The sequence below is a fragment of the Vulpes lagopus genome, chromosome 6, assembly GCF_018345385.1.
Source record: "Vulpes lagopus strain Blue_001 chromosome 6, ASM1834538v1, whole genome shotgun sequence".
Classification (NCBI taxonomy): domain Eukaryota; kingdom Metazoa; phylum Chordata; class Mammalia; order Carnivora; family Canidae; genus Vulpes; species Vulpes lagopus.
In genome coordinates this window covers 95,053,924-95,069,566 of record NC_054829.1, presented here as the reverse complement: position 1 = coordinate 95,069,566, position 15,643 = coordinate 95,053,924, and positions in this window count along the sequence as shown.

Below are 15,643 nucleotides of genomic sequence, written 5' to 3'. Positions count from 1 at the left end.
TGCTCATATCCTGCAAATTTAACAACTTTAATAGGATAAAACAATTATTTCCCAATAGTGTCTAAGGTCTCCGAAGTTCTGGTTTGGGTTACTTGTCCTAGCCAAAAAATAATTATTGAGGCTGGATGATAGGATTATCTTATTGGCTGGATGTGACAAATATGTTCACTCCTTTTACTGGAAGCAGAGAAAAGAAGATGTCAGTCTCATGTGAAGTACATAAATAATTTCCCCTAAGAAAGAGTTCCCTTTATATAAAAGGATGAAAAAAAAAAAAGATAGAGAGACAAACTGACAGTACAAATATTTAGCTAACATTACATGTTTATAATTCACATATTGATCCAACCACTTTTTATTTTGGAATAATATACTTTTTATATTTATATTTTACATGTATAGAAAAATTACAAAGATAGCACATAACAATTCCTGTACACCTCTCATCCAGTTTAACATCTTACATTTTTATGGTACATTTGTAGAAACTAAGAAACTGCCATACTACATTACTATTAATTAAGCTCTGGCATGAATTAAAGTTCATTCTTCGTGGTACATCGTTTGTAGTATACATTTTGTGATGTATGTGATCTATGGATCTTAAAACATGCATAGAGTCATGTTTCTTACACCCAGTACTATGCAAAACAATCCTTTCATTCTTTTGTAGTCAATTATTCTCTCCTTCAGCCTCTGGCAATCATTATAACATCCTTATAATGTTTGTCTTTTCCAGAATATATAAATGGAATCACACAATCTGTGGATTTCTGTCTGCCTTCTTTCCATTAGTGAAATGTATTAAATAATTATGCACATAGTTGCATGAATTAGTAGCTCATTCTTTTTATTCTGAAATAATATTGCATTATATGGCTCTTCTGCAATATATCAATTCTCCTGTTGAAGGACATTCAGATTGCTTCAAGTTTTGGCTGCTATAGATAGAGCTGCTCTCCAACATTCTCATACATATTTCTGTAAATATGTTTTCAAATCTCTTGGGTAAATACCTAACAGTGTGATTGTTGGGTTATATAATAAATCTTTGTTGGATTTTGTAAAAATCTACCAAACTCTTTTCTAAAATTGCTCTACTATTTCATAATCCTATCACCAATAAAGGAGAATTCTGTTCCTCATCTTCACCAGCATTCATTATTGTCAGTTTTATTTTTCCATTTTGACCATTCAAATAAATGAGTACTGTTTTCTCACATCCCACGGTTTTATATTTCCCAAAGACAAGAGATTTTGAACATGTTTTCATATTTTTATTTGCCATTTGTTTATCTTCTTGTCATCTTCATGTTTACCCTATGAGGTAGCTATTAATTTTATTATCAACTCCTTTTTACAAATGAGAAATCAGAATTAAAGCAATTAATTACTTGTTCTAAGGTCATGTAGCTGGTAACAATAGATTTTCATTACTCTACTTTTAAGTAACATATTGGGTAATGAATAAAGAAAATCTCATTTAAAATGGTTTCAGGAAGCCCTAAAAGGGAAGCTTTCACACACATGTCACTAGTTGCAGCATGCATAATTGGCAGGAAGAAGGAAGATAAGAATTACTTTGGCAAGGGAAGACATTTTCACATAGGAATTTTATCTCCTGCTTTTAAGAAAAAGAAGGGCGGTTCTTTTCTGCCCTAGAAATAATGCACTAACCAGCACTGGCAGCCAATAAGACACTGTTACAACCTCAAACACTTATTCTTCTCCAATGAACTTATGTTCAAAACTATCCTCCCCATGTTTCCCTAAAACCTAATAAAACCTAATAAACCCTAATAAAAGCTGCCTATCTCTTTGTCTCTTCAGAAATGCCTATGGTTTGCTGTAGTTTGCCTGTCTCAAATTGCAATCCCTCTGCTGTTCCTGAATTATCTCATTTTGTTTGTAAAATAACTGGTCATTTTATTTTTAAGGTTGATAGTGCTTACAAAAGATAACAACCCAATTACAGAAATAGCATCAAACTCTATGGTACAAATTATTCTATTATATCCCTCTCCTATCTGACCTCCAACTCTTAAGAGACAACACCCAAATTCCTAAATCAGAAAATTACTTCACAAACTCAGATATAAATAAGATACAAAAACCTGTGAAATTAAATCTAAATAGTGATGAACTCTTGGCAACAACATTAAAAGATTGAGTTCACATAGGTAGCTACTGCCTTCTTAAGAAGGTTATGCACTAGGCATTTTCAATTAAATCCCATACTATCAGTGACTTTTGAGAAAACTATTAAAATAATGATCCACATCATTAGCTAAATGTTGTGCTTAGGTAAGACTAAATTTACCCTTGGGTATTTCATGACTTGATATTTGCAATCCCAATACTGTACTTTCTCTTCTGATTCTTTTGTCTGGCTATTTATAACGTGAGATATGGCTGTGGTACAATGTCAAATTATGCCAGCAGCTGCTCTAAAATGATGAAATATGACGATTCTCCTACTTTTTAAGCTTATTTATGTGAAATGAGGGGGACCTACACACCATAGATACACAAAGGCTATTTTCAACATTACATAATTTAAACAAGGGCTCAGATTTGATTACCTTCCATTTATTTTAGTACCTTCATGTATTAAAGTTGTGCTCTTCTAAACCTTTTATGATGATTATATAATAAAGTTGGTTATGTTGATTAAATAAAAACATTTAAAAACCAAGTTTAGTTTTTATTGTAGCTTTATGCTGTCTGTTGGACTGCAACTTTTAAACTAAAATACAAGATATTCCCCTAATATGCTGTATGCTAGAATCTCTACAAAACTCAATGCTCTGGATCAAATATTCTTGCAAGAAAACAGTATTTAACTACTCTGTAGTCATATTCTTAAAGCCTTTATGCTTAATCATGAATGTTAAAACTTCTTATTAAATTCTGTTTAAACATAAATTTACTGGTCCATGATGTACTGAATTACAGGATTTTGGTACATGAATTTTATATGTAATAGAGAGCATTTAAATATTTTATAATAGATTCAAAATTTATTTCAGCACATATTTACCAATTCTCTAAATTACATTTGCCTTTTCCTTAAATTAAATGTATATATTTTGATCTGTTTACTAAGGCAGAGGTATCAGTACCCCTGGGTGGCTTAGCGGTTGAGCATCTGCCTTGGGCTCAGGGTGTGATCCCAAAGTCTGGGATCAAGTCCGCATTAGGCTCTTGGCATGGAGCCTGCTTCTCCTCCCTCTTCCTATGTCTCTGCCTCTCTCTGTGTATTTCTCATGAATAAATAAATAAAATCTTTTAAAAAAAATAAGGCATAGATATAATTAAAAATATTATTTAATGAGGAAGATTGTGAATACAATGAGGTTATCATAGAATTATCCTCATTTTATGAATAAAAGTTCAACTAGCTATTTTAGAGAAAAAGCATGCCATACATGCCAATTCAAATGTAGACAAAATAATTATATTATTATTTAGGGTTTTTCTCTCTCACAGTTATGCTACACTGTTAGTGGTGTTTTTTGTTTTTTGTTTTTGACTAATGGTCTATTAGAATGAATGAGTGCAAATGAGCGTCTTGATGTGCAATATCTTATAAATAAAACTAGATATTTCAACTCTGCATCAATTTTCTATAAAATTTCTAACTTTATTTTAATCAATACACAGCAATCTGTATTTTAGCATAATGGCTGTCAAGTGATTTTAAATACATATACATATATATTACACATATATTTATGATCCATAATAGATCATAACCTAATACATCATATACTGAAACAACATGAACAAATCAGTCTCTAAGAACATTTATTTGCAAAACTCTATTCATTTTTATGGTATATTATATACTATAAAATGTGGCCAATTGTTATTTTGGTCAATTATACTTACTCTTTAATGGTTTGCAAAGAGAATTAGTTACCTTATTGTTTTATTAGATTAGTTTTTCTTTTTGTCTATGATTTCTCTTGATAACATGTGTCCTGTTCTCATATGATAACCAATGATGGGATGCGTGGGTGGCTCAGAGGTTAAGTGTCTGCCTTCGGCTCAGGACTCCCGTGGAGTCCCGGGATTGAGTCCCACGTCGGGCACTCTGCATGGAGCCTGCTTCTCCCTCTGCCTATGTCTCTGCCTCTCTCTGTGTGTCACATGAATAAATAAATAAAATCTTTAAAAAAAAATAACCAATGAGGGCAGCCCCGGTGGCTCAGCGGTTTAGCACTGCCTTCAGCCCAAGGCCTGATTCTGGGGTCCCGGGATCGAGTCCCACGTCGGGCTCCCTGCATGGAGCCTGCTTCTCCCTTTGACTATGTCTCTCTCTCTCTCTCTCTCTCTCTCTCTATCTCTATCTCTATCTCTCATTAATAAATAGATTTAAAAAACAATGATAAATAAAAAGTCAGTAGATATGAGTAATTTTTTCCCCCAAATCGAAAAGTCTGCTAGAGTAACCAGGAGATAACAAATTGTATGGTCCATGGAATGTGGTTTAAAAGATTGGCTTGGATGCTATTTGCTTTTATGCAATTCAAGAGAAGGATACAAAATAACTCCAGATTTGGAAGAATAATGTAAGTATGGTAGTGATATCCAGTCAAATCACAGTTAAATACCAAGTTCATTTTTAAAGCAATAAATTAAAAAAATTAGGTATTGATATATTCTTTTACCTTACCAAAAGTCTGAGATAATTGTTTGCTTCTCTCCATTGAGCAAGATGAACAACTCTGAAATATGTTTGACGCTAAGGAGATTTTTTTTTTTTTAATAGAGGAATCAGAAAATTAGAAGCTGGGGTGTAAATATGGAGGAGGAACTACAGAATTCTCTTTTTTTTAAGATTTATTTATTTGAGAGAGAGGGAATGAATGAGTGAGAGGGGCAGAGGGTTAGGAAACATAATCTCTCTCTCTCTTTTTAAAGAAAGGGAATCTCAAGCAGACTCTGTGCTGAGTGTTAAGCCTGATGTGGGGCTCAATCTCATAACCCTGAGTTCAAGATCTAAGTCAAAACCAAGAGTCGAACACTTAGCCAACTAAAACACCCAGGTGCCCTGGAACCACAAAATTTTTAAAGAACAAAGGACACAAGAGTCTGAATACCTCCGTGATATAAACAATGATGGTATATGGTTAAAACATAATTTCTGCCTTCAAAGGGGTGTTAATTGCAAGGAGCTTTTATGAGACTGCATAGGGAGAAGAGATGGTCCTAGGAGGTACAAAGGTAGGACAAGTTTTTAACTTGTTCACATTAAGTTTCAAATTCAAGTGTAAATTTGAATGAGTCATGCAAAGTATATATATATATATTCCTCCATCAGTCCATTATTTGTTAACTAAGTTACTGGGTCAAGTCATGAAATTCTCAACATTATAATTCAGATAACATTTACCACAAAAAGCAAGTATGAGAATTAAATGGAATAATAATTAGAGGGACGCCTGGGTAGCTCAATGGTTGAGCATCTCCTTCAGTTCAGAGTGTGATCCTGGGGTCCTGGGATTGAGTCCAACATCGGGCTTCCTACATAGAGCCTGCTTCTCCCTCTGCCTGTGTCTCTGCCTCTCTCTCTCTTTCTCTCTGTATCTCTCATGAATAAATAAATAAAATCTTTAAGAAAAACCCCAATAATTATAGAATACCTTAAACACTGGGGACCACTAGGTAGGTATCCAACAATTTTTGCATTTTTTTCCTTATTCTCTTTTTTTAAAAGAAATCCAAATATTAGAATAAAATTTTTAATGGGATACTTTATAATTTTATTTAAATAATCATAACTATACTGTTCAGTATGGGAGAATGTTACTTTACACAGTGGAAAACCAGGCCAGAGAGTTTAAATGATTGTAGAGATCACAGCTACATTATGCCAAAATTAGATTAAAATCTGATATTTATCAATTTTTATTCTTCACAATTTCCCTTCAGATTTGTTAGAGTAAATTACTCATACAGTAGCTAATGTCTTAAATAATAGTATGAAAATATTCTCAATATCAATATAATTTATTAACAAGTTCTTTTCAGTAGAATAGAGTTTTTGTTTTTTGTGGGATCCAGGAATAGAAAAGACTCTAAAATATCTCAGAGTTATTTTTCTCAATTAATTTGATATATTTTAGTTGTAAAAGTCTATTATGATCCATTAAAATTAAATATGAATGTTAAAAAATCTGATAGACTAACAAGACTACAATATTGATATTATATGTATAATAATATCACTGGATAGATATATGATATAATATTACAATAATGATCAGGATAGATAGAATTAGCATTGCCATTTTTATTGTGAAATTCTTATTTTTGTAAAAAACTTGTCCAAAGAACCCCATAAAAGTGATTATTTGTAGTTGTTCATTTTCTAAAATGGCATTTTATGAGCAAGATATTTCTGAAGCAAAACACATTCAAAAGATGGAAGAAGGAAGGGGAAGAGGAGAGGTAAAGAAAAAATAAGAAGCAAGGAAGGAAGGAATAATATGAGGGCAAAGTGCATTCTGAAATAAGGTATATATAGCAGCTAAAGTATATTTTATAATAGAGTAGGCACTAAAATACTGCAGAACAAATGAGGGCAGTATCAGTGAGGCCCGAATTAGAAGTCAGAAATCAATAGATGGATAAGTTGAAAGCAGTTTTGTGTTTCAGGGAAAAAAAAAAAGAAAGAACACATGAACAAAGGGAAAACTTGAGTAGAGTCACAGACCTAGTAAGGATGATATGGTTGGCTTGGACATTGTGACTTAATTTCTCTAGTCTTTGGTCACTGCAACATCTAGAATTTTCTGTAGCTCATGAGACTCACATGGTTGGACTTTCCTATAGTATGTCTCAGCCATTGGTGTAACAGGATTGACAGTGCTTTGTGGCTCTATGTGTCCAATGGAATATTAATGCTTGGATGAATCAATGGATAAACAAATAAAAAATGCATATAATCTTAGGAGACATAGTTTACCTCTCAAATGTAACAAAATAATTCCTGTTTTAGTTAATAACTGATTTTATATAGTTCCATTACACAAAATTATATAGGCAAAACTTTTATTTATAGCAATATAAAGACTATTTCTTAATATAAATGAAAATCCAACAAAAGAGTATGTTAGAAATATAGAAGATACATATCAATATAGACTTCCTGGTAATACTGTAAATACCTGAAAATATCTACCAGATGCGTGTATTTGTCAATTTACCTATAGTATTTTGTTTTTCTTTTAACCCTTTCAATTCCAATATGTCTGAAAAAAAGAAACTAAATTATTTGGAAACTATATAGAAAGAAGCAGAAAAAAACATGTAATTTTTTATTAAAAAGTTTTAATAAATGTTAAAACTCTTGTTCTCTTTGAATGATTTCTGCTATAACTGATGTAATGAAACAGTCTTTCTAGAATCTTTAAATTTGGAGGAACATTTTTTAGAACAAATATTCAGGTCTTATTTTTCTTGATTTTGTTTTAGAATGAACTTTTTAAGGGAAATTTAAGAGGATTAACACTTAGATTAGTGGTGTGAGTTCTTCTGGAATGTTGAAGAAAAGCCTAAGATAAAAGATAAGTGGTACAAGAACATTTGACTTCTTTCCCAACTCTTGTACAATACCCTCACAGTAGAATGTGTTACTGGCAGGGTCTTTTCCATATAAAACAAGATGCAAGAAAAATGTCACATGGTTGAACCACTTATGTAGCAACTATGATAGCATCTTTGGTTTTCTTGAGTTTTTCTTTATAGCTAAACAAACTAGGAATATTTAGCAGGTGTGTATGTGTACATATATGTGTGTGTATATGTGTGCATGCGTGTAGTCTCTTTCTACAAAAATAATAATCCTTGAAAATTATGGCCAAAAATTGGGTCAGAAATTGAGAATATCAAGTATCAGTATTGTAAAAGATACAATTAATTTTGTAAATGTGATTGTAATGTAATTACTCAAGTTTTCCCTGTAAGTCAAACTCTTCCACCAGCATTATTTCCCATTTCTTTTTCAAAAACAGAATATATAAAGCTACAATTTGCAGCATACAAATAAAATTTTTATTATAAATTTATTTGAGTGAAACCCCTAAATTTCCAGGCAGATATTTAGATAATCTGTTGAAAAGATCTCTAATAAACTCTATGAATGGAATATTGCTGTATATTAGCTTTCTCTTTAGACACATGAACATTGTGTAAATTATTCTCCAAAAGATTAAAGTATCTGTTTACTTCTGACTAAAGATATTTTAGGAGTGTAATTCTGCCATTATTTGTTTCTTCCTGATAAGTGGCATCTTGATGGAATCCTTTAGTTCAACATTCTAAGTAAAAATGGAGTTTTCTAATGTGCTTTAAATGCATATTTCCTATTGAATGTTGGGCTGATATGTGTTTTTAAAAAGAGCATCAGAGACCATTAAATACTACTGTGTCACTTTACAAATGAAGGAACTTACTCCTAGAAAAATGAAATGACCATATTCAGTGATGCATAGATACAGGAAGATTCAATTCTTGAATTCTGGGCTAAACTTCCTTTCAAAAAAAAAAATCTTCCTATCTCTCTGGTCAGATAAGTTTATATCAGAAAAGTGTTAATTGAATGAGACCACATTTTGGCATTAACATTTTTTCTTTTGTTTGGTTGATGTGATGTCCAACAAGCATCTTCAGGTTAATTATTGAAACAAATGAAGGCAAGATAAATGAACACATGGATGGTTGATTTGACTCCGCAATGGGGTAATGTCATAAGCCTTCAGGTATTTGAATCTTTTAAAGGTGTCATGATATATGACAAAGTAGGAATCAGTGAATAGTACAGGTAAATCAACTTACTAATGAAAAAGGTTCTAAATTCAATAGCATTGTACCTGCCATGCCTGAAAAGAAAATCAGAGGCAACAGAGGAAGATATTGAAGTTAGATGTATAGCAAAAGAAATGGACTTGGCTTCTAGAAACAAAATTTAGCTTAAATTACAATTCTTTACTTCTTTGGTATTCAGCAACAACAAAAGCCACCTGACAATCATTTGGATCCCTCCTGCTGTTTAAAATGTCCAAGGGAAAGAAACATGACATTGTATCCTATTGTTTCATTTCAGTGAGTTTATTTTAAGGTCCTAAAAATAAGAGATAACAGGACAAGAATTGCCAATAGCTTTTAAATATTATTTGTCTATTTACCACCTGCTTCTTCCTCCTTCACAAAATTTCTCTTTGTCTTCTTTTAAACTGATTGCTGTTTGTTTATATGAATGTAACTCTGCTACGAAAACCTGTTTAAAACATGAAATTTCCTATCTTGTCATATCTTATAGGCTGAATAAATCAAGACACCCCGTTACCAAGTGTTTTTAAAGAACTTTAAAAATAATTTACAGACAATATTAGATAATCCCCAGCAAGGTTTCAGTATTCCTTAGCATAGTAGCATTTGTTTATGATAAATCATAATCTCACAATTATTATTATTTTTATTATTATGTACAGAAAAAAATAAACATTGGTTTGAACTGATGATAAAAACAGTCTAGAAGCACATAGGATAATAAAAGATTTGATTTTAAAAACTGGAGATCATTTAAACCAAATGATGTATACATATATAGATTTGACTGTGAGTAATGTCATGAACTAATACTTTAACAAATTAGAGCAACCACAAACTAAATCCAAAATAGAAAAAATTCAAATCTATAGAAAACATATTTAAACTCAGTGTAGCTAATAAAAATAACTGATTAATAAAAGGTAAACCTCTAGAGTATGTGTGTGTATTTCTGTGAGTTGTGTGTGTGTGTAAGTAACTACCTTTAGAATGCACAGCAAAAAATAATAGCATCCGAGTAAATGAATTTTAGCAAATATGAATCAAGAAGGTCTTATTAGACAAAGGACTGTATGTGAATCACTGCTCAGAATTCTTTCATTTCAAAAAGAGAAGGTACTTGTTCTAGCCTTCTAGTTATATGATTCACAAATCCCTTTTTTTCCCCCACAAATCCCTTTGAAGAGTAGTGCTTGAAGCTGCAAAGTAATATTTAAAGTCAATGTAGTGAAAAACACTGAAATATAAAAATTTGACTTAAACCTTAACTGTCTTTAATAGAAATTGGTAAAATAAATTAACGTCTATATGCGACATATAGGTAGAGAAAAATATTTGCTAATAAATTACAATTGAAATAATGTTTTTTATTACAATTATATTTTAAATCAATTTGTTAACACTGGATATAGTTAGTAGATTTGCAGCCCTTCCCACAAGTTAAAGAATATTATTAGAATATTATTGTGGAACTTAGAGTAACTCCTTTTATAATAAGAGGGCTGGAGGGCAGCTGGGGTGGCGCATCGGTTTAGCACCGCCTTCGGCCCGGGTCGTGACCCCAGGGTCCCGGTATCGAGTCCCGCATCGGGCTCCCTGGGTGGAGCCTGCTTCTCCCTCTGCCTCTCTCTCTCTCTCTCTCTGGGTCTCTCACGAATAAATAAATAAATAAAATCTTTAAAAAAAATAAGAGGGCTAGACCATTTCTAGCATTCTGAGTTTCAGGAAATATAATTTTTAGGATTTCACTGGGATTTTTTAATATGGTTTACTACACATATATGTATGTATGTAGGACAGTATCATGTAGTACAGTGATTTTCAATGTATGTTTGGCAGAAGATTAAATTTGCTATATATTAATATGAGTTACTACAGAGCATAGTTCACAGTCAAATAAATTAGGAAAATGTAGGATTAATCACTTCAAATTATTTCCTTCACTGCAGGACCTCAAAGAGCATGTAAAAATACTGACTATATTGAAAATATTCAACATTAGGAGATGGTTTAACAAGTTTTCCAAGCTCATTTGACCAATATATTCTTTTTTTTTCTTAAAGATTTTATTTATTCATTCATAGACACAGAGAGAGAGGCAGAGACACAGACAGAGGGAGAAGCAGGCTCCATGCAGGGAGCCCGACGTGGGACTTGATCTCGGGTCTCCAGGATCACACCCCAGGCTGCAAGCTGCGCCAAACCGCTATGCCACCAGGGCTGCCCTGACCAATATATTCTTTTTGGGCAACATTTTACAGGATCGGTATTCAACAGAAGCAAGTCTCTTAGGAAAAATATGTTACCTTTAGAAAAACACCTGTGCTAGCAGCACATAACCCGTATCAGTTTCAGAATCTGGCATTAACTACCTGGGGGGATTAATTTAGTCAATTAACTCTTTCCCTTTTTTAAAATGTCAAACTACTTTTTTATATTGTATTTTAAGGAAAAAAGAGAATATTTTATGTGCATAAGTATAAGGAAGAATATGCCAAAATAAATATGCATTGTCTTTCAAAATATAAAGAAGTAACATGTTCTTTGTTCTCTGGCTTTTGGTACCTCAAGATTCTGGACCTTTGCTGCACATGAGAATCACACTGGGAACTTAAAAACAGTCAATGTCCAGACCCTTCCAAAATCAATTAAATAAAGATCTTTGGGCTGAGGCCAGGCATTGATATTTTTAAAAGCTCTGAAGATGATTCTAATGTACACTGAAGGTTGGCAAGCACTGCTCTAGACTATATCTGAAAGGAAAGAAATCAACCCTCTGAGCCTAACCAGAATTACCCCAAAAAGATGTATTTTATCAGATAGTGAAGCTTGTCCTTTATTTTCTATTGTATTTTCTCTTCTCTCCTCTTGCATTTGACTCAACTTCACATCCTCTGCTAGATACTGGGGTTCACTTAAGCAAGGACTCATCATGATTTGGAATAGAATCTGGGAATAGAAGGTGAAGAATAGAGACAGCAGACAGCAAGTTGCAGTGTGATGGTATTGCTTCGAGTTGGTTCTAGGGATGAGTGGAAGAGGCAGAAACAGAGATGAATGTGTCTCAGTCATAAAGAGGGGTATGGAAGTATATTTCCTAATCATCCATTGAGTGCTTCAAAACATTCAAGCATGGCCAAACCCTTCTCCTCACCCATGCACTTCCTGATAGCAACTGCCCTGAAAATCTTGTTTTTCTCTCATCTTTGCATTGAGAAGCACTAGCCTGGAAACTTCACTTCAGATTTAGGATCTTGGGTGTATATTACATATGTTGAATAAAAAGCTGTTAATTGTGAAAATGCAAATACTGTGAAGAAGTATAACACTACAGCTTGCTTATTTATTTTACCTTGGTATAAAAAAGTAGAACAAGAAATAAGGATTTTAGGAATTTGGAAGGCCAGAGAAGGGATGAAAATGAATACTGAGTAGACATGGAAGGTGAAGAAAAAGCTAAAATATATTTGAGAAACCTGAGGTATTGAAGGCAATTTTTACCCATCTGATCACTTATCATCTACCGGAGTATTATAAGACATGCCAGTGCTGGACTGATATATCCATAAAGCTGTACAAGAATAAAAGGTGCAGAATAAGGTTTAGGGCCTGAAAATATATAGCCTCTACTAATTTCACATATCCTTTATCATTATTAAGCCTGCAGGTCTGATTAGGTATGAGATCATATATTCTTCTTTGGGAGAATATTGCCAATGGAATTATTTTAACAAAGAGCTAAATTATATTAGAAACAATAGTAAAAAGGTCATATTATCAGCATGGCTTTTCCCTTTTACAAAACCAAACAAACAGCCACTATTAGTCAAGTTTACTCACTTCCAAGTTCCTAGTAGTCTTGCCTGGTTCCTTGTGAGTTAAATGAATGCTCTCTTAACAGCTTTTTCTTTTTCTTTTCAAATGATTTTATTGTTCAAATTACCTTATCTGGAAACCCTTGCTCTTTCAGCAAGCCCTCATACTGTAGCAGCCATGAATCAATAGCTTTTATTGAATTTAGAGAAATACTGACTAACCCTATTGCTACAAGACAGGATTTGCTTCTAACTAGCAATTAAATTGCCATGTAGACTAAAATCCATATTTCAAAATCATCGCTGTAATGCTAGCTTATTTTGTTCCTAGACTTTCAAAATGTACTTACTGTTCAAATATACTGCTATTAAATATAAAAATCACAAAAGTAAATCCAGGCTTCCTCATCTCTAGCTTCAACTTGTCAAGTCATGGCAGCCTGGAAAGATGTCTTATTGCACTGAGAGTGCAGAGATGTGTTCTGGGTAAGAAATGAAATAGAGATTTACATAGTCTACTCAGTTCTGTGATTCATGCCTCAGTTTGCCTTAAACAGAAGTCTGGTATGAAATATGGATAGAAGAGTACGGGAGGAAGCTCCTAGAACTGTAAACTCAGGTGAAAGGGTATCAGAGAATCAGAAATGGCAGCAGTTAGCAGTTGTAATGAAACCTTGATTCAGAATCCTACTCTAAAACTAATGACTAATTTTCCTATATATTATCAATGTTTTCCTAGACCTTCCCAAAATGCTGTTGAGGTTCCAAAAAAGAAAAAAAAATATTACCTGAAATCCCTTTATAAACATTGCTATATATGTTAATTAGATTAACACTAATATTGAGGCTAGTGTTCACGAAGTAAAACATCTCAAAGGGGAGTTTGGTATTGGAGACAGTGTGAGGGATCATGCCACCTGCTTTATGTAGTGATGGTTGTGGGCTAGGGCTAGAAATGTCTAATGAAGTTTTTTCCACATGGAGCAAGGAAACCTCAGAATTGTAAAATTCTTGAAATATTGGTTACTCTAATTGGTTCAGAGGCACTCTATGCTTTAATACCAATATTGAAAAATTTCACTTTTTCTCTGAAGGGATTGGCAAATGGAGCAATTGTTATTTTACTAAAAAAAATACACTATTTAACTGTTTCCAGTTTCCCTCTAAGAATGAGGAAGGATATCTAGAATTCACTGACTGTTCAAAGGGAAGTGAATGAAAATGACTGAAACTCAAAAGTAAATACATGAGAATAAAAAGATAATCAGCATAGATATCCTAAACAAATAGTCAAAGATGTAAGAAAAGACACTGACAGCTGTGACATGTATTTCTGGAACAATGAAATTTCTGACTCTGGCATCTATGAAATACATTATAGGAAACACGTGGATTCCACTGCTTTCTGGCGTTCGTTGTTTCTAGTGCAGTCATTTACTAATTGTATTTTGTTTCTTTGTACATGGTGTTTTTTCTTTAGGTTTTGAAGACTTTCTTTGTCTTTGTCTTTTAGAAGTTTGATTTTGATGTAGCCAGGTTTATATGTTTATATTTATGTTTATTCTACATGGGGATTTGGAGCTTTTTGGATCTGTATATTAATATTACATCAAATGTGGGAAATTTTGAACCTTATTTCTTCAAATAGTTTTCTACCCCTTTATCTCTTTTCTCTCTATCTGACAGTCACATTACATCTGTGGTAGTATGCTTGATATTTTCTGCCAGGTCTTTGAGCCTCTTTATTTTCTTCAATCTCTTTTCTTTTTCTCCCTGTTGTTAAGATTGAATAATTTCCATTGACCAATCTTCAAGTTTATTGATTTGCTTTTCTGTCATCTCAAATATGCTATCAGGCCCATCTAGTTAATTTTCTATTTCACTTATTGTAGTTTTCAATTCCCCAGTGGATTCTTTTTTCATGTATATCCATGTATTTACTAAAATTCCCTATTTTTTGAGTCACTGTCATCATGCTTTAATTCTTTAAACATTGTTTTCATTAATTCTTTGAACATATTTCTAACAGTTGCTTTGAAATTTTTTTCTGCTATATCCAGAATCTGGGAGCTCTTTTTGACAGTGCCTGTTTTCTGAGTATGAGTCACATTTTTCTGTTTGTTTATGTCTTGTGAATTTTTGTTGAAAAGTAGTTATTTTAGATAGTATATTGTAGCAAGTAGATATTCTGACTTTTCTCCTCTGTACATTTTGTTGCTGATTTTGTCTATTTATTAAAAAACTCAGCAACTTGCCCATTCTAAATATGTCAAAAGCAAGGAGAATAAATTTAAATGGGCTCTCAGCCAAATGTGGAATAATTTAAACATCAAAATAAATAATGCAAAATCAATAGTATATTACAACACAATAAAATAAAGAAATTGTTGTGGAAGATACTAAAAAAGAGGAGTGGACCACGTTTTTGAATAGATGACTTACAAGAATAACAAGTAATACTAAAAACAAAATTAAAATATTGCTATTTTGCAACTAAATTAATAAATGATTTAGAAAAAGATGGTAATGAATGGCAAAACCATTGCTAAATTAAAACAACAATCAGATATTACACACCTGTTATAATGGCTAAAACTTAGAAAAATGGCACCGATTACTGGCAAAGATGTGAAGCAACTTGAAATCTCATCTATTGCTGTGGGAATGCAAAATAGCGTAACTACTTTGGGAGACATTTTGGCAGTTTCTTATAAAACTAAACATAGTCTTATCATACAATACAGCAATATCATATGTATTTATTTAGCTGACTTGAAAACTTACATTTACCAAAATTCTACATGCAAATTTTTATAGCAGTTATCACCAAAAAATGGGAGCAGTCAAGATATCTTTCAAAAGATGAGTTTATAAAAATCCCTCAATGCAATGGAACACAATTCAGTGATGCAGAGGAATGAATATATACAATTATGAATCACTATTTGTATACCTGACAATAATATAAATGTCATATGTCAATTACATTT